Here is a 25,530-nt window from a genome sequence, read left to right as displayed (position 1 = left end):
GGTGATATTCTGCTCTTTTGGAGTTTCCAAATTTTACGTACCCTGAGCTGTGAGCATTGAGCCCTGAGCCTGAGCCACTGAGAATTCACACAGTGAGCCGCTCTGTGCAGTGTTTGCTTCTGCGTTTGATTTTGAAACCAGTCGTCGTGTACATTCAAGTGGCTGTTTGCATAGATTTCTTTACCGCGCTGTTTTTGAATTTGGTTAGGCGCTGTTGTTATATAAGTCAGGGTTGTCGCAAAATTATCTCAAGGATACTGAAGGCGGTTTCCGTTTATTTTTGACACTTACCTTATAAGATGAAGTCCAAGCTTTCAAATATAATCAAATCAAATACACTTTATTGCACAGAACTAAATTTTAACAATCATACATAACACATGAATTACTTACCAAACACTTTGTATTTTATATATTTATCATAAAAGCTTAAATAGGCATAAACTTGTTTCTTGTATGTGTGCACTAAAGTAATATTTTGAATTTGTAAAAAATAATAACAGATGATTTCACGGAACCCTTGTTTCCTTGCTACGGAACTAAATTTGGAAAACACTGATGTAGCCTATTTTAATCCAAAAACTCTTTGCCCGTCCAAACGAAATGTCCTCCATCAATATGCAGAGGAGTTTACTGGCCCATATAAAACTTAGGCTACATCATAACCGGCAAGTTGGACGATCGGGTCGGCAGTAAAATTTTACAACTCAAAACCGTTGGAAACTGTAAAACGTAGTGAATCTGGTAAAGGATCAGACACTTTGGTCTTCAGTTGTACGTGTGAGTTCAGTTGGTATTGCATCTCGCAGCTGGCGGGGTGAGAACTTAAAATATTGATAGATATACTAGTTCGACTCGAAATTGCTTAAGGTTTGGGCTAATTATGGACTTACGTGGTTAACATTTCTAAAAAAAAGAGAAAGCACACTATGACGTGTAGTGCCGTTTCTTTCAGCCTCCGGATTAGTTACAGGGGATCCGTTTTATAGCTTTTTTGTGTAGTATTGAACACAGCGCCATCTCGCCTTGTTCGATGGAAGGTCCGTGAGCATCGACTTGCTATCGTTGGGCTCCGCAGTCGACGACTTTCCACCAGTAACCGGAAGATGGCGTGTGCCGATATTATACGGAAGGCTATATCTTGGAGTCCCTTGTCAAGTAGCTGCTGAAGAATGTTGGTGTCAATATTTAATACAAAATTATATTTGGGAATTTTCGGTCTGTCTCCTGTCCTTGGAGTTGTTAATAACTTGCATGTTGAGTGTGCGACGGCGGCGTCATCTAACGGACGATTGAGGTCGTACTAGCTTTGTCCGTGACGTAGGCGTTGAATTGGGCGATTTATATAGTCCTGCGCCTGCGAGCTGCCGCATTCCCCAGACAGCGCTCCGCCGAGCGGGTGTGTCCACACCTTCGATTTTTAGTGTGAATTTCGGGTGAGAATTTGTCTTTATAATGCGTTATAGCATTTTAATCGTAATTATCAGTGTCGATATATGTTGTCATTGTTTTTCTTTTAGGCGGTTTATAAGCGTGTGACCGGTGGCCCGCAACTCCGTCGCACGCGCCGCCAAATCTTCGTAAATTTTTATTCTGGTAAGTAAGTTATACATTTCTGTCATCTGTCGCGACTCGTGAGTGTTAGTGTTTGCGGTCAGGATTCTAATGTGCGATTTGTTCCGAATAGGTGTGGTTTTGGTGTCCGTGGCGTGGACACGTTGCTCCGCCATTTTGTCCCAGCGTCGTGGCATCGACGTCATCGTACGTTGGCCGCATACGTGGCTTCTCGACCTCCGACAGGTGAGTCTTTTTATACGATTTTGGGGAGTTAGTTAGGTTGTGCCTCCGCCCCTAGAGGTTTGATTTACCCCTGTGCGTTTTGTCCACAGGAGGTGTTTTGCGAAGGTGTTTTGTGACGGCTGTTTTACGAAGGCTGTTCTGTTCTATGACGGGTGTTTTGTACAGCTGTTCTGCTACAGCTTATTGGTAGCTGCTCCTAGTCGGCTCGGCTTCCTTCCCGCTGCCGAGGGCAAACGAGTTAGGGAGGTTTTTATAATACCTTTCTTATTTTTTTTTTATAATGCTTAACGAATGACCAGTGGCCTTGAATACCTGGAATGTACCCTTAGGATTTAAAAGTTCCAAATACTTATTTATATTTTTGTGTAACTTTGGTTCTCTTAGTGATTAATAAATCCGAGTAAACCCATTTGCTTATTTCTTATTTCATCAATCCACTTTCTTCTTCTTCATCATCATCTTCTCTTCATTAAATTTTAAACATTACATGGCGCCCGATTACTGAGGTCTAAAGGTTCAGGGTACGCCCCCGGTCTTCGGTCTTTCGCTCGAGGATCGGCTGGTCATTCGTTGTAATTTTTTTTGTAACGTGTAAAAAGAACAAATTGTGTGGTGGTGGTGTTTCTTCATTTACCCCCTAGTAAATAAGATTTATCGTGTTCATATTGATGTGTGCTTTAAACGAAACAAGTTAATTTACATATACCTACAAACTATTTTGTATAACTGTGTTTTTAAATCTACATTTGCATTATATATTATTTCTTTTGCTTTGCATACTTTTAAAGTTTGGACTTTGAACTCGTATAGCATTTTATAACATTTCATTAAAAAATTATACTGCGTTGCAGCTTTTTTGCTGTATAATTAAACTTCTTAAATTGTTTCTTAAAATTTTGAGCTTACTTTTTTGTTTTTATCACAAATTTGCTTTTATAAAACAAAACATTATATACCCTACAAAGGTTTTTTTTGAATGTAACTTTAAATTTTTAACATTCTTGAGTAAAATTATTATTGTTGCTAGTTTACTGCTTAGCTTTGCTATACAGTTTTTTTTCTTCAAAATTTTATGAAACTTGGTGTGAGTTTAGAATTATATTTTTGATTTATACCCTCAAGGTTTATTTACAATTTGTAAATTCTTTCAAATTATGCAACAATTTATAAAATCATTTCGGCCAAATTTCAATTAAACATTTAACTTGCTGTCTAGTGAAATTATAGTTCTTGGTTGTATAACCACGGCTATACATAAGTACCTACATGCTTGTTGTTTATGTTGCATTCCTTTTGAGCTCATAGCAAATAAACTGGTTCTGTTTTTTTACACGCTCGTTAGTATTACGTGTACAATCTTTTATTGTTGAGCTATTGTTTGCTTAATAGTTTTGTATTCTATTACCGGATAAATTCTAATAAGTAAATCTTTTGAATTGGATTAAATACGTTAAATAAACAACATTTATGCATTGTTAGTTTTATAAATAACTATATATATTTTTTTTTACATTTGCATTTTGTTTATTTGCATTTATTTTTACTTTTCAAGTAGGTATTTAGTTAATGAAAATATTCTTTGATTATTTTTTCTTTAAAACTTAGTAAGTACTTAGTTAAATCTTTGTTAAAGTACATTGGTCATTCATTTTTTTTAATCATGGCGTTGGAAGAACGTCCAATTAAATTTCATCTATTACGTAAAGATGAAATAATTTACGAGTTATTATTTCGTGGTGCAGGGCCACCACTTGTACTATACATCTTCACATTTTGAAGGTGTGGGTACACCGGCAGCGTTGGGGAATCATTTAGGTTAGTTGTCTTTTAGGTTAGTTGTTGTAGGAGCCGATTTACTGGTGGACGCGCGGCCGCTGTGGGGCTCGCCGCGCCGCCACTGACAAATTGTGGCCTATTATATTGTTGACGGTGGACGTGTGGGCATTCCCTAGGTTCCCCACACTGCCACTGTCGACATATCCAGTTATTTTTATTATTTCTTTTTTAATTTTTTTTTTCTCTTTATAACTTTATTTCCGAGCAGCTTGCGGGTGGACGCGCGGCCACACCGGCGGCACGCCGCGCCGCCATCAACAAGTTGGGTCGTTTTTTTATATATTTTTTTTTCTTTTTTTTTTGTTTCGCGGTAGGTAGGGATTAGTACCTAATCGTGTGGTTTGTTGATGGTTGGGGTCGAGCACTCACCAATAGTAAGGTGAGGTCACTTCCCCGCCGTTTTAGGATGTTGAGGGAGTGGTAGTTGTGACTGATGGCTGTTGAAGTCATTAGTGTTTATTGATGGTTGGGGTCGAGCACTCGCCAATTGTAAGGTGAGGTCACTTCTCCACCATTTTGAGATGTTGAGGGAGTGGTAGTTGTGACTGATGGCTGTTGAGTCATTAGTGTTTATTGATGGTTGGGGTCGAGCACTCGCCAATTGTAAGGTGAGGTCACTTCTCCACCATTTTGAGATGTCGAGAGAGTGGTAGTTGTGACTGATGGCTGTTGAAGTCATTAGTGTTTGTTGATGGTTGGGGTCGAGCACTCGCCAATTGTAAGGTGAGGTCACTTCCCCACCATTTTAAGATGTTGAGGGAGTGGTGGTTGTGACTGATGGCTTTTGAAGCCGTTAGTGTTCGTTGGTGGACGTAGTTATTGCTACGGACACGTATTATTGTTGTAATGAGTCATTGCGACTTGCTTACCGACATGTTTTTGGCGCTCGTATGCGCGCTATTGATGCGATTTCTTGGATGCGAAGTATTTCTTGGATGCGAAGTATTTCTTGGATGCGAAGTATTTTTTGGATGCGAAGTATTTTTGGATGCGAAGAATTTCTTGGATGCTATCAGATGTTGTTGTGCTCATGGTGAGCACAGGTGGTATATGTGCCGTCTCGGCAAGTTTTTACGTTGCGCGGCGTCCGCCGGCAATGGCATTTCTGCCTTTATTTTTTTTCTATTCTTTTTAAGTTTATCTTTTTACTGTTTGTACCGAATGGCATTTTTTGCCTTTATTTATTTTCATTGATATGGTTTTACTTTTTTTATTTTAAATTATTTCTCTTTTAAGTTAAACTTGAATATTTTTGTGGAGGTTTGAGTTTTGGTTTGTTTGAGGGATCAGCTGGAGGGCCAGCTGGGATTTCCTCGTTTGTTTTATTTTTTAATTATTTTTTTTTTTCACTCGGAAATCCTTTTGGGTGGGGAGGTATTGTAGTGCCGTTTCTTTCAGCCTCCGGATTAGTTACAGGGGATCCGTTTTATAGCTTTTTTGTGTAGTATTGAACACAGCGCCATCTCGCCTTGTTCGATGGAAGGTCCGTGAGCATCGACTTGCTATCGTTGGGCTCCGCAGTCGACGACTTTCCACCAGTAACCGGAAGATGGCGTGTGCCGATATTATACGGAAGGCTATATCTTGGAGTCCCTTGTCAAGTAGCTGCTGAAGAATGTTGGTGTCAATATTTAATACAAAATTATATTTGGGAATTTTCGGTCTGTCTCCTGTCCTTGGAGTTGTTAATAACTTGCATGTTGAGTGTGCGACGGCGGCGTCATCTAACGGACGATTGAGGTCGTACTAGCTTTGTCCGTGACGTAGGCGTTGAATTGGGCGATTTATATAGTCCTGCGCCTGCGAGCTGCCGCATTCCCCAGACAGCGCTCCGCCGAGCGGGTGTGTCCACACCTTCGATTTTTAGTGTGAATTTCGGGTGAGAATTTGTCTTTATAATGCGTTATAGCATTTTAATCGTAATTATCAGTGTCGATATATGTTGTCATTGTTTTTCTTTTAGGCGGTTTATAAGCGTGTGACCGGTGGCCCGCAACTCCGTCGCACGCGCCGCCAAATCTTCGTAAATTTTTATTCTGGTAAGTAAGTTATACATTTCTGTCATCTGTCGCGACTCGTGAGTGTTAGTGTTTGCGGTCAGGATTCTAATGTGCGATTTGTTCCGAATAGGTGTGGTTTTGGTGTCCGTGGCGTGGACACGTTGCTCCGCCATTTTGTCCCAGCGTCGTGGCATCGACGTCATCGTACGTTGGCCGCATACGTGGCTTCTCGACCTCCGACAGGTGAGTCTTTTTATACGATTTTGGGGAGTTAGTTAGGTTGTGCCTCCGCCCCTAGAGGTTTGATTTACCCCTGTGCGTTTTGTCCACAGGAGGTGTTTTGCGAAGGTGTTTTGTGACGGCTGTTTTACGAAGGCTGTTCTGTTCTATGACGGGTGTTTTGTACAGCTGTTCTGCTACAGCTTATTGGTAGCTGCTCCTAGTCGGCTCGGCTTCCTTCCCGCTGCCGAGGGCAAACGAGTTAGGGAGGTTTTTATAATACCTTTCTTATTTTTTTTTTATAATGCTTAACGAATGACCAGTGGCCTTGAATACCTGGAATGTACCCTTAGGATTTAAAAGTTCCAAATACTTATTTATATTTTTGTGTAACTTTGGTTTTCTTAGTAATTAATAAATACAAGTAAACCATGTCTTACATTTTATTTCTTCATACATCTCTTATTCTTCTTCTCATCTTCATCATCTATCTTAAATTTTTTTAAAACATTACAGACGTCATAGAAAAACGTGATTAAATGTCAGTTATTATTACGTTTTTCTTGATTGTAATTAATAAATAAGTTAAATAGAAAAAAGAAAATGTTTGTCGTAAGTTTTAGATCTGTCTTTATTTAGTAATTTGAATTTCATAATTTAGTACACGACCCAATTTAACAAATAGCAGCCATTGCAATGTTTCAAAGGACTCAGCTTTTTTTTGACGTGACTTATTGTAGATTTGCCGCAGATGGCATTAACTACTTGGCCGGACAAATGGGGAGCGCTGAACGCTCTCACCCGGTACAACGTTTAAGACAACAGGCCTGAGGGTACCCAGTTGGGCGCGAATCTCGGCTCAGGGCGTCGTCTGAGAGGAAAAATATTTGAAAGAATTAATCGACCCTATAGGGACCCTATTTTTATTTATTTTTATTTTTATTTATTTAAGGAAAACATACAGCTTTTATAACACATTATAAATATAACACATATAAGTAGTACAATAGCCAATCAAGTTTTCACCAAAGAATAATACCTGCTATTGGGTATTCAAAGAAAAGCAACTCATACAATTAGAGAAAAAAAAAAAACCGAAAATTTATGACAAGCGTATAGTGCTCCAACGTAAAGATTTTACAATTTCTACTTTTTTCTACCTATTAAGTTTTTTTTTTCTTTTGATAGAGGAAGCAAATTTCTGAAAGTTAAGGTGGAAAATGTCTACATCGTTAAATTTAGAATTAAAAACATGGCAAGAACGTCTAATAAAGCGGTTACTAGTGAAATTAGTACGGAAACGTGGCAAGACGAATGTTGGTCTAATTGACAAACGGAGGTTGGCTCTTGGACAGCTAAGTGAGATTTTGCTTAAAAGGTATGGAGATTCTACTCGATTATGTAAAATTTTATACAAAAATATCACATCTCTCTGATCCCGGCGTTCTTCCAGGCTCTGCAAGTCAGGAGTTGTAAACTTGAATCTATACTTTAAGCGCTTGATAAATTTATTTTGTATTCGCTCAATCGCAGTTTTATCAACAGCATAGTGAGGGTTCCATACCGTGGAGGCATATTCCAGATGTGACCTCACAAAAGAATTGTAAAGGACGAGTAAAGTGCTTATTTGCTTAAAATCAACACTTTGTCTGAATACAAAACCCAACATCTTATATGCTTTAGCTACAATTCTGTTGATATGAGATTTAAACGATAGTTGGTCATCTAAATATACACCCAGATCTCGGACCTCAGACACTCTAACTAGTTGTTTGTTATAGAGAGAATAGTTAAATAAAGTTTGTTTCTTTTTCCTGCTAAAAGAAATAGTACAGCATTTATCCAAATTAAGAAATAATTTATTCTGCGAACAATAATCACCAAAACGATTTAAATCGTGCTGTAAGTTAACAGAGTCTTGATCTGATTTAATAATATTAAAACATTTGGTATCATCCGCAAATAGTAACGCCCTAGAAAATTGGAAACATTGTAAGATATCATTGATAAAAATGTTAAAAAGCAATGGTCCGAGATGCGAGCCCTGGGGTACCCCTGACGTCACCGGAACGAATGTGGAGGTAAATCCCTTCACTGCAACTGCCTGGGTTCGATTCCTGAGATATGATTCGAGCCACCGGAGCAAATTACCGTGTATACCGACACGTTCAATTTTTTGTATTAGAAGATTATGGGAAATTTTGTCAAAACATTTAGAAAAATCGGTATAAACGGCATCTACCCGGTAACCATTACCCACAGCATCCAGAATCACATCCGAGTACTCACATAGATTAGACTCTGTGGATCGGCCTGTAACAAATCCATGCTGCTGGGGGACGAGAAGAGGTCTAACAGCGGGAAATAACTTGTCGTAAACTATTTTCTCAAACAGTTTGGGAATTACTGATAATTTTGATATACCCCGATAATTGCGAATATTGTGCTTGTTACCACTTTTAAAAATTGGTAAGACGAGAGAACGCTTCCAGAAGGATGGCACGATACCGTTAGAAAGAGATAATTTAAAAAGAATACTAATGGGAAGTGAAAGTTCTTTGCTACAACGCTTTAAAAATACGGGAGGTATTCCGTCCGGACCACAACCCTTGGACTCGTCGAGGTGGCGCAGGTATCTTTCAACAATGTCAGGTGAAATCTCAATAGACGATAATAAGGTTCCATTATTATTAACTTCGTTAGTGTGGGTTAGTGTCCCATCAGAATCTCTTTCAAAAACAGATTGAAAAAATATATTAAACGCATTGACAATAGCCTGACCATCAGCTACCTTATCGTCGTCCAAAAACATCATATCCGGGATACTAGGAGACGTTTTTTTTGATTTAATAAAGGCCCAAAACTGTTTAGGGTCACGGCAAATATTGTTTTCGGCACTCTTTACGAAGGAGTCGTAGCATCTTGCCATTAATTCTTTTGTTTGTTTTCGCAATTCGGAATAATTAAGATAATCGCTTAATCTACTATAGCATTTCCATTTCTTATGAGCCTTAAGTTTTTTTTTGATTAATTTAATTAATGAGCGCGAGTACCAAACAGGATATTTGCCTTCTATAGATATAATTTTTAAGGGTACCAAATCTAATATTATGTTATTTATAATGTGATAGAATTTGCCGAGAGCCAAGTCCATAATAATAACTTCCGAAAGAAATGACCAATCAACCTTAGATAATGCACTCCTTATTAAGTCATAGTCAGCTGAGAAATACCTATGCACCGTGCGCGGTGGCGATCGCAACTCGGCGGGACGGCGGGGGGCGACGCGCTCCACGCGCAGCGCGGGGTGGTGCGCGTCCTCTGGGACCGCCAGCGGCGCCACGCGACTCACCACACATGGAGTGTTGTGGAAAACCAGGTCGAGCCACCTGTTATGAGTATCGTTCGCAACACCGTTGCATTGATAAAGATTGGTAAACAACATGAAATTATATACTTGAGAGATAAGAGTTTCTAATGAAGGATTCGTTAATATGTAAGAATTAGGCATATCAGAATCGGCCGCCCAAACGGCTTTAGTCACATTAAAGTCTCCCAGCAGCAGGAATTCACTATTCGGCAGGTCAATAATTAAATCAGAGATGTAGTCAAAATACAATAATTCAGCCGATTCTTGGTCCTTATTTTGCTGGAAATAAGAACAATATATATAGATATAATCGGAGGAGTGCTGGTTATCGAGGCGTATACCTACACATACAATGTCGGGCGCGCCCGGTAACAGCGGCAGCGGTCGCGGCGGCTTGATGTCCACCGCTAGTCCGCCGCGCACTGCTATCAATGCCCCTCCTCCGAACATCACACCTAGGCTCTCGTAATCGCGGTCGGTCCGGTAAACATTATACCTACTATCGAAAAGTTCAGAGTCGTAAATACCTGGTAAAAGCCAGGACTCAGTTATACAGATAACATCATAATCATGTTGTAATACATTATGAAGGAATGATTTTGTTTTGGTTCTAAGACCTCTCGCATTTTGGTAAAATATATTTAAGAACATTGATCTATAAACAGTGAGCAACTCTTATTATAGATTTCACACAAACTAAAAGAGAACGAGAGGTTCATTAGATTATTTATAATTTTATAAAAGACTCCCAGAACCTTAATTGGCCTATGATACGAGTATTTAGTACCATATTTGTAGCTAATTATAAATTGATATTTGTTAGTCTGATAATTAAACGTTAAAATTTTGTAAATTACGATTAAGACTTTGTAAAATATGCATAAAACCAAACGTAGGTAGCAAAAACATATTAATGATACTCGAAACAAGCAACAAACGGCAAAAAATTCTGAACTTACCGCGCGATTTAATAATCTATGCACAACAACAAACATAACTGCGAAAAGGTAATAATCCATTACGTGCGACATACGGAGAACGCATAAGATTATAGCCTCAGAGAGCGACACGAAATTGCACCAATCTGATATTAACACTAAAGTCTCTCCACCCCACCACAACACATACTCAGTAGCATTGCCAGAGCGTTCCAACCTCCGGGCCGCTGTATCAAATTTTACGTAAAAATAGGAAATTAAAAGAAATATTATATTAAATTTGCTTCCGCCATCCATAAAATAGCCTATAAAATGACACAAATTATAAAAAATGCTTAGGTGGTAACGAAGAGAGAAAACACTTATACTATCTTTTTTAAAGCGTTTTCCGAAGTTACGAAAATTACTGGGGCATCCTTGCTGCGACGAACCATCACCGTGCAGTTCTTCACCCAGCAGTACTCGTATCCTTTTTGTTTAGCTCTGGTATGGGCTTGTTTGAGGAGAGACTTATTTCGCGCTGACAGGTGATCGTTTACGTAGATCCGCTGATCCACGCCCACAAAGCCTATATCGCTCGTCTTTAACTGAAGCTTGCGGAATGAAGCCAAGAAATCATCTTTCTTGTGGCGTGAGGAGAATTTTAAGATGATGGGTTTAGCCATCTTCTTATTGGTGTCGTGCTTCACAGCGACGCGGGTAGCGAAGTCAACATCGGTGTCAGTGTTGATTTTGAACTTGCCAACATCAGCCAATCTCTTGACGACATTTAATAAATTCTCCCCATCATGTTGGGGCACACCATTAATTTGTACATTCGACCGTCGCACCCACTGCTCGTTCTTATGCTTCTCCTCTATCAGCTCCATGACAGTATCCTTCAATTCCTTCAGTTCAGCCTTGGATTGTTCAAGGGTTGATACCCTGGTTTCAATTGCCACAACCCGCTCTGTAATTACATCCATCCTTGAGTTGATGTTGGATTTCAAATCTGCAATATCCGAGGAGACTTGTTTAAGGTCGTTCTGGATAAGCTGAAGGGCGGAGAACTGTGATTGGATCGATTCCATTTTAGAAGAAATATCCCTGAGCACATTCCTTATGTCAGGTGAATCTTCAATCGAAGTCTTAGGTTTCGACGAGTCCACAATCGAGGCTGTGTGTTTCACCATCCTAGGTGTTGAAGTATGTTCCAGTGGCAGTCCAGACGAAAAACCGACGACTGTTGTACTTGCTGCGGACTCGTTGATTCCAGAGACGGACGACGCCACATCCCGACAATTAATACAAATCCATGAATTGCGACCACTGCCCAGTCTATTGAAGCCGCGTTCGGATATGCCCGCACAATTAAAGTGGAATTTTAGTTTACAAAGTGAACACTCCGGACCCGTACAGACGGACTCACTACACTTCGCACACCCACTTGTCATCATCTTGCTCCGGCCCCAAAGTTGGACAACCCTGACTAGTTAACGGAGTGAATACGTGTATACCCAATGAGCTCGGAACCGGAATGGATCGGAACCCTATGGGTCGATAGTGATAAGCGCGGATTGAGAAAAGTCGTCGACTACGCCGGCGGGGTCGGTATCGGGGTCCTGCAGTGTTTGGTGTCGCGAGCTGATTGGCTGCCTCTATGGCTAGAGTAATCGGGTAAAAGAACTCAGCATGCACCTACACAATACCTTACTATTAACATACTTATAGCTAATACTACTGCTAGAATAATTAACTACCTAACTGTTATTATTATACAGAGTTACTTACACCACTATTTATGAATAACCATGTAAACAAACATTCTCCTTCAAAGTGTGTTGTAGCAAAATGTTTCACATTTTACGTCGAAGTAAGCTTCAGTGGAGTACACTTTATACTTTAGCGAGTCAACACCGCTTCTTGCGGTTATCTGCACCGACTAGCGACTAATTAGTACCGACTAACCGACTAACAAGCACACAAATAAACACCCATGCATATTAACTGCCGCGTTTGGACATTATTTATCCTCGCTCACTCTTATTATGCGAGGGGTGGGAGAATAAATGGTGAATTTTTGGTTGACATTTTAATGTAACAGGTTTTAAGTTATCGCTTTGTTCTATTGCAACATAACATAGCATCACGCCTGTATCCCTGAAGGGGTAGGCAGACATGTACAGTATATACACCTACCTACTCAAGACAGTCAACATCTCCCTAGCGTTATCTCGCTTTTCACAGAGTCCGCTTACATAATTTGAAGATTTGACAGGTCCGGGTTTTTACAGACAGGTCTGAGCCCAATGGGTAATAACAAGGGTCATCATTTTATAGCCTAAAATAAAGATGAATGATGCATGTCTGTTATCCATGAAATTAGAAGGTTAGACGAAGGCAACATTGTATAAATACAAATATACTTTATTGCCCCAAAGGAAATATTTACAAAATACTCTTAAGACATCTATATATTTATATATATTATATATTTTTGTGGGGAACGTAGCCTGGAAAGTCCTTCATTATAATTTTGATAATTGGATGTAAAAGCATGACTGTCAACTCATTTCACTATGTATTCAAAGTAACAATATTTAAGTGCAGTTTTTTCTAACACAGTTGGCTCGACCATTATAGACGGCGATACGGCTCACCACCTATCACTTTGGTCTAACAGAAAGCTCGGTGAGGTGTGGGTACTTGGATCATCTTGCGATGGATGTACCACTGACTACTCCAATTGGGATTAGTCGTGAGTATATGTTGTGTTTTAAATGAAGCCTGATTCAGTTTTTATTCTGAATAATGGCTGCAATAAATGGAATGTTCACAGTCCATTTTGACTGCTTTGACGGAGGGTGTGGAATTAATTAAGCAGCTTGTACGAGCACTAGCGACTACAATTTATTGGATAACTTCCCCTTACAGGGTGCAGTGTGCAACAAAGGGTGTTACGTTACGGGAATTTTGAATTTCGAAGTATATTACACGCATATTTTAGGGAAAAAATAAAGTTCTCACTTGTAAAAACCACGCGTAGCGTAGAATCACGCGGCCTAATGTACTTATTGAGAGTTAAATAAGAGAAAAAAAAACAAAGCAGCACGGAGAATGCTACACCGACAAGAGCGTGGCTCTTAAATTAGTGATGATGAAATATGAGAAGTTTATAAAAAAATACACCTAAGTACTTATTTCGTGAATAATAATTACAAAGACTATAAGTAAGTACTTAAGGATTTTTTCTTCTTTTCTCGTATTAGTTTTCGCGATTCATTTAATTATGTATTTTTCATAAAGGATTTGTCTCTTTAATTATTACTGGCTCCGATTCCTGCAGACACTTCCTAATTTTATTTTAAGTTTTATCTGTCATTTTCTTATCCGCCCAAAGGAAAGGGACGGATGATTGACAACTGTTAATATGCAACACGTTTGACGAGTGCTATCAACTTAGGTAATTCTGTCGGCTAATAAGCCGTCCCTTTCCTTTTCGACGGAGGCCAATATAAAATTTTGGGAGGGTTTCCTAAATTTCTGCGTAAAATTTATGTGTGTTCCATAAATTTTATGCCTAAATTTTATACCCGTCGAACTTAAACAACAGGTATAACTTAAAATAAATTTAGAAAGTATGCATTGGAATCAGCACCGTTATAATGTTAATTTTAAGTTTCAAGCATGGTTATAGTTATGGGTCATTCTTCTTTTTTATCGACAATAAGAAGTCATTTTCTCGTTATATCGGATTTAACATCTTTCATTATAACGGCAATAAATATTTAAAAAACATCATATAGAGATGTGTCTGTAGAGGAGTATTTAGTGTTTCTCTTTATCTTGGTAATATACTGTTCCTTGCAGGCGCATTGCAAAATATATTGTGACAGAGTGGCCCTTTTCATCGGAGACAGCATTTCGATTTACCACTCTGTCACAGAATTTTGTGAAAAACAACCAAGCTACGTTAATCACTAATCGAGGAACCGATTAGTATTTCGCTAGTATTTTAAGTATAATAAGATAACTATATTTTTGGACAATGGAAAGATTAAATAAAATTCTAAAACATGCTATGTTATAGCAGAGCGAAAGACAGATCATTGTCGATAAAAAAGAAGAACGACCCTTATACAAATCTTGGAATGGTGCATGTCACTTATTATTAAGTAAATAAATGATAACAGACGTGTCTTATAAGTATATCTTTAAGCCATAAAAACCAATGCAAGAGTCATTGTTGCATGTCGGTCAATTAAAAAAGACAATTTCACAGAACATAACGTCATAATAGTTCCGTCGCTCCGTGAGAATAAAATCTCTTTTAATTTGTTTTTTTCTTCTGAACGCATGGAGTGTATCTCGAGGCGCACGCGGCGGCGGCGGCGGACGGTTCCTAGAAAATATGATTTATATTTGAGAATCTCTACCGCCATACTGCAGCCATATGCGCATACGGTTGCGATCACTGAAACATGCAATTGTTTTTGTTATGATTACGAGGATCTGCGTAAAATCATATTTGTATTACGTATTACGTTTTGCGTCGCGTAGTTCAAAGTATACCTTACCTTTTCAACGAAAAAAAATTGATAATATTTGAAGTTTTCACTGGCTTGACTATTTTTTAACAGTACGTAAGTACTGCTTTAAAATTATAATACTCAAGTTTTGCCCTATAAATTATCTGCTACAGAAATGATAATGTTACCGTGGAAAATTATTTTTTAACAATAATAGTGGCTTGTCATCCATACTTGGTTGAGATACTCCCACAACTTATAACTTGAGTTCCTTTAAGGCAAGGATGAATAGGCACTTTCTGGGCACGCTGGTTACACCGGTGACACTGTGTTAAATTCTTTAAGAGGCAGAATGTATCAAGAGCCAACCTATTGGATTTAAAAATATATCATAACATTGGTATTGGAGCACCATACAATGAGAAATGAATTTCCAAAGAGATGCGGAGCGTTCGCGTTGGAGTGAACCTCCATCCATCGCCAACTTCACAAATTCGTTTACAAAACTCCAACTTGACATCACAAGTAAAAAGCTTGTCGTATGTTCGCAATATCTCCGAAAAAGCTGCACTTTCCACAGTTGATCGAGCGAAGCTCTAGAGCGATTTATATCACTACCGGTGGAAAATACCGACTCACTGTACCGAACACGTTTAGGCACGTTTACAACCGTCAGGCTTGGGGCGCTACGGGGCGCTAGGGGGCGCTAAGGGGCGCTAAGGAGGCGCTTAAATGGAAACCCATTCCGGGACAAGTGCAACGTGTCAGCCGAAAAGATTTTAGAGCAAGAGTTGGATGTATCTAGGGACATAAACTTTTAATATCTATAAGATTTTTAGAAAAAAGGAAGCCCTCAATTCGAAACATATGTATGAAAAGTGGTTAGCAATATAAACTTAAAACAGAGTGTAATAAATTACATAGGTTATTTATTACTTAACCTCTTCTGTGGTCTAGTGGTAAGAGCGTTTCCCTCTCGATGTGGACTGGGTACGATCTCTGGTGGGAACATGTCACAAAAATCACTTTGGGATTACTAGTGTGGTTAGGTCATTGCAGACCGAATACCCGATTGTCATAAAGTATGATGATCTTCAGAGGCCACGTAACGAAGTAATTAAGTATGTAGTCGTTATGAGCTATATTAGAGTGATTCTCGTACCAGAGTTTTTTTTTTTTTTTTATTTAACAAAAAAAAAATGTACATATAAATGGAATAATGCAGACATACCAATAAACCGTCTTGGGTTTGTCCTGGCATGCCATCGCTTCATTATATCTCGTTTTAGAAATTGGTTTACTTACTATTTTTAAACAGTGATGTGTTTTATTTCAATAGTTTTGTGATGTGGTCGATCATTGATCTTACACGAGGGAAAAAGAAGCCGCGAGTACACCTAATGTTACGTATAAAATAGTTTTTAGAATATACATTAAGAATATAGTCCTTTCTTAGAAAAAGCAAAAAACTTTTGCCACAGTTGGTTGTTGGAAAAGGACTAAGCCAATTCTTTTTTCGTTTCAAATTAGAGTTGTAATCTCGAGAGAGCTTTTCAATCTTTGCTTAGAAATAAAATTGAATTTCTTACAACACTAGGGCTTTGTCATCGAAAATAAAACCAGTCAGGTGCGAGGCAGACTGGCCTGTTAAGGTTCCTTATTAAAAAAATCGATCATATTTTGTAAAACTTTTTACACACCCACAACTCAACTACAAAGGTAGTACGATGATTTATTCTTTTATTGAAATGTTACTTGAGGGAAATTTTAAAAATAGGAAAAAACATAACGTAGCTTAGGATCAGGACTGTACCCCGGAGATGATAAATTATACACCCACTCGTCACCAGTTGTGTTTAAGTCCCATGTAAAAGGGGCTAGCCTATTGTCATTAATCTAATGTAATCTAATCTAGACTACAAGATCCCACTGCTAGGCAAAGGCCTCCCCTTCCTCTTTCCATTTTTCGCGGTCCTGTGCGTACTCCGGCCAGTCCCTCCGGCAAGCGTCCAAATCGTCATTTCTTTCGAGGTCTACCTCGGCGCCTGTACCCGTCATGAGGCACCCAATGCGCTACGATCCATACCCACCGCCCATGGCGCATGCGACAAACATGTCCGGTCCAATCCCATTTGAGTCTGGCGGCTTTTCGTCCCACATCAGCGATTCCCGTTGCGTATTGCCATTAATCGGACACAAATCCTGGAAACCACGTGCTATTAATTATCTATGCTCCACATGAACTCTAGCCATAGAGGCAGCCAATCAGCTCGCGACACCAAACACTTCAGGACCCCGATACCGACCCCGCCGGCGTGGTCGACGATTTCCCTCATTCAGCGCTTATCGCTATCGACCCACTAGGGTCGATTAATTCTTTCAAATATTTTTCCTCTCAGACGACGCCCTGAGCCGAGGTTCGCGCCAACTGGGCACCCTCAGGCCTGTTGTCTTAAACGTTGTACCGGGTGAGAGCCTTCAGCGCTCCCCATTTGTCCGGCCAAGTAGTTAATGCCACCTGCGGCAAATCTACGATAAGTCACGTCAAAAAAAAAAAAAAGCTCCACATGAATTTGAAGTAACAAAGTCGAATGCAGTAAATAATAAAATATCAATATACCGAACGGAGTGACAGATTAACGTACTACTTCTTCTGTCGTGTGGGTTGTCAGGTGGATGACCAACCTCAGTAAAAACCCACTGACAGCCATGTACCGTTTAGACCTTTAGTCACGAAGTCCTAAAATGAATTCCAGATCCAAGTCGGTTTGAAAAGTTAAAAAGTAATACGTTGTAAGTTTTATTTTTATTTTGGGTTCCACTCCCACCTGATGGCCAGGATAATACTCTGTTTCTTTTTTAATATTTGTTTTCAGAATTCCAAACCATATTTGGGTATTTGGATAATCCTCCAATGTTTTGTGAGTTTGACAAAGATAGAAATTCGATTCGTTGTTAAGTTAATATTTAGTATGACTTATAAATAATTATTATCTGTTTTACTGAAGCAACAAATTTTGTTTTTTTTTTAATTTTATTATTTTCAAAAGTATTTACCGTAATGAAAGTAAAAGAAAAACAGTCAATAATATTTATATTACAATTATGTATAACACTAACAGTTGTGAATCAAAATGTTATCCTAAAACAAAACAAATGTTCCCGACAAAATTTTCTAAATTTTTATGCTAAGCCAACATCAAATATTTGCATATGCACAGATTCTAGTTACAGAAACATTTTTATCCCTGCGAATAATAAATACTGTGAACCAATTTCACGGTATCCATAAAATTTTTGAAGTATTAGCTGATGGTGGAGTGGTGGACTAATAGTTGGAAGCAGACCAACATTATTTCGCTAATAATCTCTATTTCAGGACTAATAAGGCCGATTTTTTATTAGTAAATCTGATGACGACATCAGAAGAATTCAACGCGTGCTGTGATTGGACACCATTTCTAGCCGCTGATATGGTTATCGAACTGGACAAATCTGCCTAACTCTGGTAAAGGGATGGACTATTTGGGCAATTGCTGAGCATTGAGCAAGTGCCTTTAAAAAGCGAGAAGGAAGGTTCTCAATCTCAAGTTCCGAACATATCCAGCCCAGGGACAGTACCGAAAACGCTTTTGCCTTAAAAGCTGCTAATAAACTGGATCAATGCCTTTGCAGAAAATAGAAGGCAGATTTTCAAGCAAGTACTGTGATGTGTGTTAGTTTATGGTCGGTTTATTTGAATTTTTGTGTTGAGAAGTCGGTCGTTTTTGTCGGCAGATTATAATCGACCACGTTCGACGCTAGACACATTCATTTTCTCTATTCGGGCCATTGGTTTGTCTTCCGGACTCTGTCAGACCACCAGAAGAAGTTTGCTCCCTTTATTATGTTTTATGTCCTGAAAAAGTGAATACAACGTAATTCTTAGCTGTGTCTTAATCGCCTGAAAACCCCAAACGCATAACATAACACATGCAGTACCTATATCATGTGATGCCTACAGGATTCCTCCTTTGAAATGATTCAAAACAGCCACGACTCTGCGAGACCGATACAGCTTAGTAACAAAACTATCACCCGCAGTCCAGACAATTACCATTTCCATTTCGTTACCTAGATTGGAAGGCTGGCTTCCTCATATAAAAGGCTCGGTTAGTCTAGTTTTCTAGTTTCCAATTCGCTGCCAGACAACTTTTTTCGGATTTGTGTAACGTTAGTCCCGATCTGAAAGGTGTTTGATAGAAAAAATGTTATCGCCCGCAGATATTTTGGTGTCGGAAAGCTAAATTGCTGTTTCATTTTGTTTTGTCATGCTTTGATAATAAATTCTTTTGAAATTTTGTTTGGGTATGTAATTTCTAGGCGACAATATATATAATTTATAATTTTGTAGGTTATAACACCGCCCAAGTAGCTAATGCAATCGATATATAAAAAAAGAAAAGTTTCTCTAGAGTTTAAAGGATAATAAAGTTTAAAGTTTGGTTCAAAATGGCGAATTCTTTCAGTATTTCAAGGCAAATTCTAAATAATATAATATGAAACATTATCTTCGTTATCCCGTTTTTCACAAGGTCAGCTAACCTAACCTGAAGATTTAATAGGTCTGTTTTTTTTACAGAAGCGACTGCCTGTCTGACCTTAGAACCTCCGAAACGCATTTCTCCGGTATGTAGGCTTCCTCACGATGTTTTGTTGCACCGCTGAGTACGTGATAATCATTTTATGATCCAAACAATTTCTAAAATCATTGGTTTAGGCTTGTAATGGGATTCGAAATTTCAAAGTGAGAGTCAAGCGTTTTTCAATTGGGCTACCAAGGAATATAAAAAATAAACAACAAATCACACAGGAAAAAAAATAATGCATACGTACTTAAAATGATCACTAGGAAAGTATCAAAATACGAATAGTGTATTCATAGAGCAATAAATATTTTGGTCCCTATCTCTTGCGCTAAGCAGAGCAGTGTCACGCTCACACTTGGCGTTCAAATTTTATATTTTTCATATAAAACCCGGGGATACCGCCGCATTTACGCGCACTTACGTATATTGGAGTTGAGAAGTTATGAAAGATGTAGTATATCGGTGGGGTTGTACGTCACTAGTATTTAAAATTATGAAAGGAAAACGTTCAGTATTTCTTACTTTTCAGGTTTTCTGCGTCTGGTGGAAACCTGGTGGAAAGAGAAAATGTAGTTATAATTTATTGAATAAAAAAAGGCAACAAAAGACCAGTTGTTTTAGTATCAATTTTCTTAAAGCTATGTTAGTCTTCTATCGTGTGTGTTATGAAATGGTTACCAACCTCATCACCCTGCTGTTAGGGTTATTATTAAGTCGCCAAAGGCCCCGGACATGGTTCATGTACCGACTATGTATTTACATCAATAAGTAGTAACCGGGACCAACGGCTTACACGCCCTCCGAAGCACGGACCATTTTAGTTTCGGACAATACCGTGATCAATCTGTAATGTCTTTAACCAAACCATACCGAATTCGAACCCGGGACCTCCGGATCGTGAGCCCAACGCTCACGTTGTGACAGTGTCTGAGGCAAGGGGAGTCATACTTCTCAAACAACACCTTCAGAATGCTATTGAGGATAGAACGCACTATATAAAGTTAAATAAATCTGTTAACATCCTAATTAGAAGATAATATATATTTTTTCAACTAATAATTGTTATTTATTTATACGAACTTTCTCCTATTTGGCGCAATTGTGTCTAGATGTGTTCATAATTCTAAGAAATAAACAAAAAATGCAATACTCTTTTTAATAAGTTTCCTTTTAGAGCAAAATAAACCCTTTTTAATGCGATCTTACTTTGTTTTGAAGACAGTTGCGAGTTCTTTCATTTCTTATGTTTATCTTTAATAAGAAGCAGCCCGCGCATGTTAGTGCACTGTATATTAGTTGTGATTTTCTTCGGGCGGTCGTGTACCGCTAATTAATACGCTACTAGTCGTATATTGTGACGGGTTTCTCCTAACATCAACGATTTTAATATGCATTTTTTTTAATAAAGATGGGTTTGCTCTTGACTTCATTCTGCCACGAGGAGAAGAGATCGACGGTGGAACGAGCTTACCCAGAAAGGCACTGGCACTCTCACACACGCGATAGAACGCAGCAAGCTACTCGAACACCACCACAAAACATTCAAACATTCATTCATTCATTTATTGCATTCCCGCAAAAGTGGAGATGACGGCGACGGGTAAGAGCGAGACATGCGAGAATTCTTCTCTCTCCCTCTTATAAGGCCTGCCTTCAATTAACCGGAAGGGGTCTGGAGTATACTCCACCATGCTGATCCACTTCAGGTTGATGGAGATGGATGATGAATAGCCGGGACCAACAGCTTAACGTGCCTTCCGAAGCACGGAATCATCTTACTTTTATAGACAATCAGGTGATTCAAGCCTGAAAAATTCTTACCAAACTAAAGACAGCCTAACAAAGTGATTTCGACAATGTCTCCATCGGGAATTGAACCTGGATCTTCAGATCGTGAGCCAATGTAGCGTTTTGTATTAAATTGTGATAAGTAATAGTAGGTAACAGCCGTCGTGGTCTAGTGGTTAGAGCGTTAGGCTCACGATCTGGAGGTCCAGGTTAGATTCCCGATAGGGACATTGTCGAAATCACTTTGTGAGACTGCTCTTTATTTGGTAAGGACTTTACAGGCTTGAATCACTTGATTGTCTGAATAAATAAGTTGATTCCGTGCTTTGGAGGGCACGTTAAGCCGTGGGTCCCGGCTATTAGCCGTAAAAATACCTCCCGCAGTGGACCAGCGTGGTGGAGTATGCTCTGTACCCCCGCCGGTTGATTGAGGGTAGGCCTGTGCCCAGCAGTGGGACGTATATAGGCTGTTTATGTTATGTTATGTAATAGTAGGTAGTTTGAAGCTGAGCGAGTAACGGGAGTATGGTGCGGGCGTGTGTCTAGATCAAAGGGCAAATTTTAATGAACAGCCACGACTGTAGCTACGTAGGTACAGGTGATTGGTCGCCCAGCCACTCGTAATGTATACCCGCACTAGTTTTCACTTCTAAACACACATTTGAATCATTGAAAGCATTGTATAACAATATTTTATGTTGTTTTTAAAGAACGTCTAGGGCCCTGTGCCGAGGTTTTTCTTGCAGCTTCTTTTCCCCGGCTATACGGGTTGTGAGAAGCTGCAGTAGCTTTAGGCGGACGAGACGTTCGTTATGTAAAAATTGACGATTCAAAGTGTAACTATGTTACCTACTGAATAAAGATATTTTTGAATTTGAATTTGAATTGGAAGTCTTTGAAGATGAAACAATGATTTTCGCATTCATGTTTGTATTATAAATGATTATCACGTGTTCAGCAGTTAAGGAAACTCTCCACATCGAACTTAAACAAGGCTGGCGAGTAGTGGTACTTGTACACTTCTGCCTACCCTTTCGTATATATGAGCGTGATGCTATGTTTGTATTTCAGCGGTGAAAGAAAACAAACAGACAGTTACTACTATAAAAAAACCCGGATCTCTCAAACCATCAGGTTAAGTAAGCGGACCCTGTAACAAAACGGGTTAACGCTATTGAGATGATACACACGGAGGCAAGGAGGAAAAAAAAAGGGAAGGGGGATGATGTAGATGAAGTGAGGCCGCCTATTGTGCTTATTTTTATTCGTATGTTTGTGTCCTTTGTATATGTCGTTGTGCAATAAAGTATTATTGATTGATTGATTGTTTGAAGTGAGGTCAGATAGTTATTTTATAGTTTTACTGTTTGACCGGACAAATTAGAATGCCAGCGAAGTTCCAATTCAATTGCAACAACTATGTAAAAAAAACCCTATTTAAATAAAATGTGTTTCTATGAAAACTGACTTTTTAACTTAGACTGATGACTTTTTAACTTAGATAAGTACATATTAGAAAGCCAGCGTATTTCCAATTCAATTGCAAGAATTTTGTAAAAAAACTCTATTTAAAAAAATGTGTTTCTATTAAAATAGAAGAGCAAAACATAGAATTTATTAATTACTTATAAGATCGCAAAGTGTGGAAATCTATTATTCGAGCCCTACGGATATAGGGCTTAAAGGAAAAGGGGATAAAAAGATTAGAAGAAGAAGAAGGCATCAAATTTTTCAAAGAATCACATGTCAGTGTGCCAAAGTGTATTTGCGACGTGACATCATGTCTCCAAGAGAGGAGCTGAAAGGTTTTTAAATCCCATTTCAGAAGCATCTCCGTAACAAAGAATGCATTTGCGCGCCATATTGGTTTTCACATGTACATGGGTGACATTTTTACAAGATGACGTCAGATTCCATGTTTGACTGAAGAAATATGTATGGTTTTGAAGTTGCAATAAGTAGAAGTAGAAAATAAAATATATAAACACACACACACACACACACACACCTGGACGGCGATGACGTCACACCTGTGACGTTGGTCTAACAAAAATATCGGTGAGACCTGAGTACTACGTAATTACAGTGTACTGGTGAGTTCATGACTGACTACCCCAATCGGAATTATAGTCGTAAGAGCATTTTATGTTTTAACGTTGAAAAGTGTAGCGCTTTTGATAATTTTATTCACATTTTATTACGTTTTTTTTTTCTTTATAAAAAAAAACTATTTTGCTACCGATCGTAAGTTCAGCCAACAGATTTTTATGGAAAGATTTTTGAGGTATTTTATATATAATTTCTTTATAAAATACTTCTTTAATTAACGTGTGATTAAACTCTACCATAGCTGCGTGACTAACAATAGCTTCACCCTTAATCAATCACAACCATACATTGCGAATTTGCGACTGTTAACTGTATTAATATATTATTATTATCTAAACATTGATACTTGTGTAGACAGATAGATAGGTAGTGGTAGGTATAGTTATAGCATAATGCATCTCGGGTTATTGAATGTTCCTATTTACTATGAAATAATTAAATCCATTGATGGGCTAGCTATTATAAATTAATTATTCCGCCACCTATCTATTTGTGCCGAGGCCTAAATGTAGATATTAATTATAATACACTTCTCATCAAAAAAATCGAAACACTTCCGTTTTCATTGTTTCTGTCCGAATTTAACACAAAAAAGAATTCATACGATGAAAAAAAATACATAAATGTATAGCTGGCAGTTTGGCCATTACAGTAATAAGCGAAAATTCTAAATTCAAAATTAGAATTTCATTTGTTTATCTTATAAACGAAATGAATCACTGTTTTGAGACAAATGTGTGTTTAGGGTTGGAGTACATTTAGCGTTTAAAAACTAAAAATTGGCGCCTATCCTTAAACTTTTTGTTTTTTATTTCAATACTGTGACTTTGGGACGTCTGAAAAAAGGTTTTTTTTCTAAAACGTATGGATACTTCGCCCACAGAAGCCGCCCAAGTTGTGGCATTGCTGGATTCTGGCCTTAGTCAGCGTGTTGTGGCTGCAAGACTGCATCTAAGCCTGTCATCTGTTCATAGAGTCTATAAACGTTATCGGGAGACTGGTTTGTTCACGCGCCGTTCAGGATCTGGCAGGAATCGGGTCACTTCTGAGCGAGATGATCGATTTATTGTAACAACTTCTTTAAGAAATCGACGCCTTAACGCTTTTCAACTGCAGCAGCGGCTTCGTGTTGTACGAAGGGTGGCTGTAAGTGACTCTACAATTAGAAGAAGGTTGAAGGATCGTGGACTGGTACCGCATAAGCCAGCAAATGGGCCGAAATTAACTGCAGACCATCGAAGAGCGCGCCTTAACTTTGCACGTGAGCACCTAAATTGGTCATACCTACAGTGGAGCAAAGTTCTCTTTTCTGATGAGTGTAAAATTATGCTGTATGGTAACGACGGAAGGAACAAGGTCTACAGAAGAGACGGAGAACTCTATGCACAATGCTGCATTGAAGAAAAGGTCAGCTATGGTGGCGGTTCTGTAGGTATGACCAATTTAGGTGCTCACGTGCAAAGTTAAGGCGCGCTCTTCGATGGTCTGCAGTTAATTTCGGCCCATTTGCTGGCTTATGCGGTACCAGTCCACGATCCTTCAACCTTCTTCTAATTGTAGAGTCACTTACAGCCACCCTTCGAACAACACGAAGCCGCTGCTGCAGTTGAAAAGCGTTAAGGCGTCGATTTCTTAAAGAAGTTGTTACAATAAATCGATCATCTCGCTCAGAAGTGACCCGATTCCTGCCAGATCCTGAACGGCGCGTGAACAAACCAGTCTCCCAATAACGTTTATAGACTCTATGAACAGATGACAGGCTTAGATGCAGTCTTGCAGCCACAACACGCTGACTAAGGCCAGAATCCAGCAATGCCACAACTTGGGCGGCTTCTGTGGGCGAAGTATCCATACGTTTTAGAAAAAAAACCTTTTTTCAGACGTCCCAAAGTCACAGTATTGAAATAAAAAACAAAAAGTTTAAGGATAGGCGCCAATTTTTAGTTTTTAAACGCTAAATGTACTCCAACCCTAAACACACATTTGTCTCAAAACAGTGATTCATTTCGTTTATAAGATAAACAAATGAAATTCTAATTTTGAATTTAGAATTTTCGCTTATTACTGTAATGGCCAAACTGCCAGCTATACATTTATGTATTTTTTTTCATCGTATGAATTCTTTTTTGTGTTAAATTCGGACAGAAACAATGAAAACGGAAGTGTTTCGATTTTTTTGATGAGAAGTGTATTATTGTCGTCAATTCCTATTTTCATTAACATTGTTGGCTCGGCCATTATTATATTAGAGGGCGATACGAGTACGGCTCACCGGTCACGTAGGTTAACAAAAAGTTTGGTGAAGCGTGGGTACTTAGTTCATCTTACGACAGT

General features: G+C 38.7%; 2 long non-coding RNA genes across 2 annotated transcripts in view; one reads left to right on the top strand and one right to left on the bottom strand.

Moving 5' to 3' along the window:
• Positions 1 to 2,364: 2,364 nt before the first annotated feature.
• LOC126374902 (uncharacterized) lies at positions 2,365 to 6,287 on the top strand. The gene is made up of 2 exons (XR_007567503.1): positions 2,365 to 5,675; positions 5,767 to 6,287. It is a non-coding gene; the product is annotated as an uncharacterized LOC126374902 (long non-coding RNA).
• Positions 6,288 to 19,821: 13,534 nt separating this feature from the next.
• Positions 19,822 to 25,530, bottom strand: part of LOC126374912 (uncharacterized) — an 81,296-nt gene continuing 75,587 nt past the window's right edge. The window contains exon 3 of the long non-coding RNA XR_007567515.1: positions 19,822 to 19,850. This is a non-coding gene — a long non-coding RNA (uncharacterized LOC126374912). The remainder of the gene's footprint in view (positions 19,851 to 25,530) is intronic.

This window comes from Pectinophora gossypiella, chromosome 18 (genome assembly GCF_024362695.1).
Source record: "Pectinophora gossypiella chromosome 18, ilPecGoss1.1, whole genome shotgun sequence".
Classification (NCBI taxonomy): domain Eukaryota; kingdom Metazoa; phylum Arthropoda; class Insecta; order Lepidoptera; family Gelechiidae; genus Pectinophora; species Pectinophora gossypiella.
Note: the sequence above shows the minus strand (reverse complement) of the source record. Positions and strands in the feature narration are given on the sequence as shown.